This window comes from Phocoena sinus, chromosome 5 (assembly GCF_008692025.1).
Source record: "Phocoena sinus isolate mPhoSin1 chromosome 5, mPhoSin1.pri, whole genome shotgun sequence".
Taxonomy (NCBI): Eukaryota; Metazoa; Chordata; class Mammalia; order Artiodactyla; family Phocoenidae; genus Phocoena; species Phocoena sinus.
Genome location: NC_045767.1, coordinates 122,335,090 through 122,342,035, shown reverse-complemented (window position 1 = coordinate 122,342,035; position 6,946 = coordinate 122,335,090).

The window sequence follows — 6,946 nt, the reverse complement described above, 5'->3', positions numbered from 1 at the left end:
TTAAAGAAATAGAAAAAATTTTTTTCCTTGTGATGAGAACTCTTAGGATTTACTCTTTATTTTTTTAATACATCTTTATTGGAGTATAATTTCTTCACAATACTGTGTTAGTTTCTGTTGTACAACAAAGTGAATCAGCCATATGCATACATATATCCCCATATCCCTTCCCTCTTGAGCCTCCCTCCCATCTTCCCTATCCCACCCCTCTAGGTTGTCGCAAAACACCTAGGTGATCTCCCTGTGCTATGCTTCTGCTTCCCACTAGCTAACTATTTTATATTTGGTAGTATATATATGTCGATGCTACTCTCACTTTGCCCCAGTGTCCCCATCTCCCTGCCGTGTCCTCAAGTCCATTCTCTATGTCTACATCTTTATTCCTGCCCTGCCACTAGGTTCATCAGTACCATTTTTTTTTTTAGATTCCATATATATGTGTTAGCGTATGGTATTTGTTTTTCTCTTTCTGACTTACTTCATCCTGTATGACAGACCCTAGGTCCATCCACCTCACTAAGGATAACTCAGTTTTGTTTCTTTTCTTTTTTTTTTTTGCGGTACGAGGGCCTCTCACTGTTGTGGCCTCTCCCGTTGCGGAGCACAGGCTCCGGACGCACAGGCTCAGCAGCCATGGCTCACGGGCCCAGCCGCTCCGTGGCATGTGGGATCTTCCCGAACCCTTGTCCCCTGCTTCGGCAGGTGGACTCTCAACCACTGCACCACCAGGAAAGCCCAGTTTTGTTTCTTTTTATGGCTGAGTAATAGTCCATTGTATATATGTGCCACATCTTCTTTATCCATTCATCTGTTGATGGACATTTAGGTTGCTTCCATGTCCTGGCTATTGTAAATAGTGCTGCAGTGAACATTGTGGTACATGTCTCTTTTTGAATTACGGTTTTCTCAGGGTATATGCCCAGTAGTGGGATTGCTGGGTCATATGGCAGTTCTGTTTTTAGTTTTTTAAGGAAGCTCCATACTGTTCTCCATAGTGGCTGTATCAATTTACATTCCCACTAACAGTGCAGGAGGGTTCCCTTTTCACCCCACCCTTTCCAGCATTTACTGTTTCAAGATTTTTTGATAATGGCCATTCTGACTGGTGTGAGGTGATACCTCATTGTACTTTTGACTTGCATTTCTCTAATAATTAGTGATGTTGAGCATATTTTCATGTGCTTTTTGGCCATCTGTATGTCTTCTTTGGAGAAATGTCTATTTAGATCTTCCCCCCATTTTTTGATGGGGTTGTTTGTTTTTTAATATTAAGCTGCATGCACTGTTTGTATATTTTGGAGATTATCCTTTTTCAGTTGCTTCATTTGCAAATATTTGCTCCCATTCTGAGAGTTGTCTTTTTGTCTTGTTTATGCTGTCCTTTGCTGTGCAAAAGCTTTGAAGTTTAATTAGGTCCAATTTGTTTCTTTCTCTTTTTCTTTTCATTACTGTAAGAGGTGAGTCAAGAAAGATCTTGCTGTGTTTTATGTCAAAGAGTGTTTTTCCTATGTTTTCCTCTAAGAGTTTTATAGTGTCTGGCCTTACATTTAGGTCTTTAATCCATTTTGAGTTTATTTTTGGGTAGGGTGTTAGGGAATGTTCTAGTTTCATTCTTTTACATGTAGCTGTCCAGTTTTCCCAGCACCACTTATTGAAGAGGTTGTCTTTTCTCCACTGTATGGTCTTACCTCCTTTGTCGTAAATTAGATGACCATATGTGCGTGGATTTATCTCTGGGCTTTCTATCCTATACTATTGGTCTATATTTCTGTTTCTGTGACAGTACGATACTGTCTTGTTTACTAAAGCTTTGTAGTATAGTTTGAAGTCAGGGAGCCTGATTCCTCCAGCTCTGTTTTTTTCCCCTCAAGATTGCTTTGGCTATTCAGGGTCTTTTGTGTTTCCATACGAAGTGTAAAATTTTTTGTTCTAATTCTGTGAAGAATGCCATTGGTAGTTTGATAGGGATTACACTGAATCTGTAGATTGCTTTGGGTAGTATAGTCATTTTCACGATATTGATTCTTCCAATCCAAGAACATGGTATATCTCTCCATCTGTTTGTGTCATCTTTGATTTCTTTCATCAGTGTCTTATAGTTTTCTAAATACAGGTCTTTTACCTCTTTAGGTAGGTTTATTCCTAGATACTTTATTCTTTTTGTTGCGATGGTAAATGGGATTGTTCCCTTAATTTCTCGTTCTGATTCTTCATTGTAAGTGTATAGGAATGCCAGAGATTTGTGTCCGTTAATTTTGTATCCTGCAACCTTACCAAATTCATTAATTAGTTCTAGTAGTTTTCTGATGGCATCTTTAGGATATTCTATGTATAGTCTCATGTCATCTGCAAACAGTGACAGTCTTACTTCTTCTTTTCCAATTTGTGTTCCTTTTATTTCTTTTTCTTCTCTGATTGCCATGGCTAGGACTTCCAAAACTATGTTGAATAATAGTGGTGAGAGTGGACCTCCTTGTCGTGTTCCTGATCTTAGTGGAAATGCTTTCAGTTTTTCACCATTGAGTATGATGTTGGCTGTGGGTTTGTCATATATGGCCTTTATTATGTTGAGGTAGGTTCCCTCTATGCCCATTTTCTGGAGAGTTTTTATCATAAATGGGTGTTGAATTTTGTCACAAGCTTTTTCTGCATCTATTGAGATGATATATGGTTTTTATTCCTTAATTTGTTAATATGGTGTATCACATTGATTGATTTTTGTATATTGAAGAATCCTTGCATCCCTGGAATAAATCCCACTTGATCATGATGTATTATCCCTTTAATATGTTGTTGGATTCTGTTTGCTCGTGTTTAGTTCAGGATTTTTGCATCGATGTTCATCAGTGATTTTGGTCTATAATTTTCTTTTTTGTGATATCTTCTTCTGGTTTTGGTATCAGGGTGATGGTGGCTTCGTAGAATGAATTTGGCAGTGTTCCTCCCTCTGCAATTTTTTGGAAGAGTTTGAGAAGGATCAGTATTAGCTCTTCTCTAAATGTTTGATAGAATTCCCCCGTGAAGTCATCTGGTCCTGGACTTTTGTTTGTAGGAAGATTTTTAATTATAGTTTGAATTTCATTACTTTTGATAGGTCTGTTTATGTTTTCTAAATCTTCCTGGTTCAGTTATGGAAAACTGTACCTTTCCAAGAATTTGTCCATTTCTTCATGGTTGTCCATTTTATTGGCGTATAGTTTTTTGTAGTAGTCTCTTATAATCCTTTGTATTTCTGTGGTGTCAGTTGTGATTTCTCCTTTTTCATTTCTAATTTTATCGATTTGTGTCCTCTCCTTTTTTTCTTGATGAGTCTGGCTAAGGGTTTATCAATTTTGTTTATCTTCTCAAAGAAGCAGCTTTTAGTTTTATTGATCTTTGCTAATGTTTTCTTCTTTTCTATTCCATTATTTCTTCTTTTAAACTTTTTAAAATTAACTTTATTTTTTATAGCAGTTTTATGCTCACAGCAAAATTGTTTGGAAAGTACAGTGAATACTCATACATGCCCATTCCCACACATGTACATCCTCCCCCACTATGAGCATCTGTACTATAGTGGTGTGGTTGTTACAGTCAATGAACATACACTGACATATCATTATCACCCCAAATCATTAATTTATATTAGGGTTCACTCTTGGCATTGTACATTCTGTGGGCTTGACAAATGTATAATAACATGTACCCATTGTAATATCATACAGAATAGATTCATTGTCCTAAAAATCCTCTGTAGTCTGCCTATTTATCCCTCCCCTGCCCCATTAACCCCTTATAACCACTGCTCCTTTTGTTGTTTCCATAGATTTGTCTTTTCCTGAATGTCATATAGTTGGAATCATACAGTATGTAGCCTTTTCAGATTGGCGTCTTTCACTTAGAAATATCCATTTAAATTTCCTCCATGTCTTTTCATGGCTGGAAAGCTCATTTCTTTTCAGCACTGAATGATATTCCATTGTTTGTATGTACCACAGTTTTGTGTATCCATTCACTTACTGAAGGACATCTTGGTTGCTTCTAAGTTTTGGTAGTTTTGAAAAAAGCTGTTATAAACATTCATGTGCAGGTTTTTGTATGGATATTTTATATGAACAGTTTTCAGTTCTTTTGGGTAAGTACCAAAGAGCATAGTTTCTGAATTATGTAGTAAGAGTATGTTTAGTTTTTTTAAGAAATCACAAAAATAACTTCCAAAGTGGCTGCACCATTTTGCTTTCCTAACAGCAATGAGTGAGAGTTCCTGTTGCTCCACATCCCTGCCAGCATTTGGTGTGTGAGTGTTTAGGATTTTTGCTGTTCTAGTAGGTGTGTAGTGCCATCTCATTGTTGTTTTAATTTGCAATTCTGTAATGACATGTGATGTCAAACATATTTTTATAACTTTATTTGCTATTTGTATATCTTCTTTGGTGAGGTGTCTGTTAAGTCTTTGGCCCACTTTTTAATAGAGTATTTTCTTATTGTTGAGATTTAAGAGGTTTTTATATATTTTGGATAAGTCCTTTATCAGATAGGTCTTATATTTCAAATTTTATATTATTTTATTTTTTATACAGCAGGTTCTTATTATTTATCTATTTTATACATCTTAGACTATATATGTCAATCCCAATCTTCCAGTACATCCCCTCACTGTCCCACCACCCCCGCTTTTCCCCTTTGGTGTCCATACGTTTGTTCTCTACATCTGTGTCTCAATTTCTGCCCTGCAAATTGGTTCACCTGTACCATTTTTCTAGATTCCATTTTTCTTTTTCTGACTTACTTCACTTTGTATGATGGTCTCTAGGTCCATCCACATCTCTACAAATTACCCAATTTCATTCCTTTTTATGGCTGAGTAATATTCCATTGTATATATGTACCACATCTTCTTTATCCACGCATCTGTCGATGGGCATTTAGGTTGCTTCCATGACCTGGCTATTGTAAACAGTGCCACAATGAACATTGTCACGCATGTGTCTTTTTGAATTATGGTTTTCTCTGGGTATATGCCCAGTAGTGGGATTGCTGGGTCATATGGTAATTCTATCTTTAGTTTTTAAAGGACCCTCCATACTGTTCTCCATAGTGGCTGTATCAATTTACATTCCCACCAACAGTGCAAGAGGATTCCCTCTGGTAGAGCTAATCAATGAATTTGGTAAAGTTGCAGGATACAAAATTAATACACAGAAATCTCTTGCATTCCTATACACTTACAATGAAAGAGCAGAAAGAGAAATTAAGGAAACAGTCCCATTTACCATTGCAAAAAAAGAATAAAATACCTAGGAATAAGCCTAACTGAGGAGGTAGAAGACCTGTACTTAGAAAACTATAAGACACTGATGGAAGAAATCAAAGATGACACAAATGGATGGAGAGATATACCATGTTCTTGGATTGGAAGAATCAATACTGTGAAAATGACTATACTACCCAAAGCAATCTAGAGATTCAGTACAATCCCTATCAAACTACCAATGGCATTTTTTACAGAACTAGAACAAAAAATCTTAAAATTTGTGTGGAGACACAAAAGACCCCAAATTGCCAAAGCAATGTTGAGGGAAAAAAACGGAGCTGGAGGAATCAGACTCCCTGACTTCAGACTATACTATAAAGCTACAGTAATCAAGACAATATGGTACTGGCACAAAAACAGAAATATAGATCAATGGAACAGGATAGAAAGCCCAGAGATAAACCCACACACTTATTGTCAACTAATCTATGACAAAGGAGGCAAGGGTATACAATGGAGAAAAGATAGTCTCTTCAATAAGTGGTGCTGGGAAAACTGGACAGCTACATGTAAAAGAATGAAATTAGAACACTTCCTAACACCATACACAAAAATAAACTCAAAATGGATTAAAAACGTAAATGTAAGACCAGACACTATAAAATTCTTAGAGGAAAACATAGGAAGAGCACTCTTGGACGTAAATCAGCACAAGATCCTTTTTGACCCACCTCCTGGAGTAATGGATATAAAAACAAAAATAAACAAATGGGACCTAATAAAACTTAAAAGCTTTTGCACAGCAAAGGAAACTATAAATAAGACGAAAAGACAACCCTCAGAATGGGAGAAAATATTTGCAAATGAATCAATGAAGAAAGAATTAATCTCCAAAATATATAAACAGCTCATGCAGCTCAATATTAAGAAAACAAACAACCCAATCAAAAATGGGGGGAAGATCTAAATAGACATTTCTCCAGCGAAGACATACAGATGTCCAAGAGGCATGTGAAAAGCTACCCAATAATTACTAATTATTAGAGAAATGCAAATCAAAACTGCAATGAGGTATCACCTCACACTGCTTAGAATGGGCATCATCAGAAAATCTACAAACAACAAATGCTGGAGAGAGTGGGGAGAAAAGGGAACCCTCTTGCACTGTTGGTGGGAATGTAAATTGATACAGCCACTATTTCATTTATTTCTGCTCTGATCTTTATGATTTCTTTGCTTCTGCTGACTTTGGGTTTTCTTTGTTCTTTCTCTAGTTGCTTTAGGTGTAGGGTTAGATTGTTTATTTTAGACTTTTCTTGTTTCTTGAGGTGAGATTGAATTGCTGTAAACTTCCCTCTTAGAACTGCTTTTGCCACGTCCCATAGGTTTTGGGTCATCCTGTTTTCATTGTCATTTGTTTCTATGTATTTTTTTTTCACTTGGTCAAGATATTTTTCAAGGCCTGAAAACACTGACTAATCGAAAATGGCCCTACTGCAATTTCTTATAATATATAAATACTTAATATAAAACTTTAAAAAATGTAGACACTATTAACTAACTCCTAAACCACACACAATAGGCTTTTCAAAAGCAATAGTTATTTAACAAAATGTAAGGTGACAATATCAAAGAATTTTCACACTTAATGAGGACACAATCAGTCACAAGCTACTCAAACAAACACAAATCTTTTTTACACTTTCCATGTTT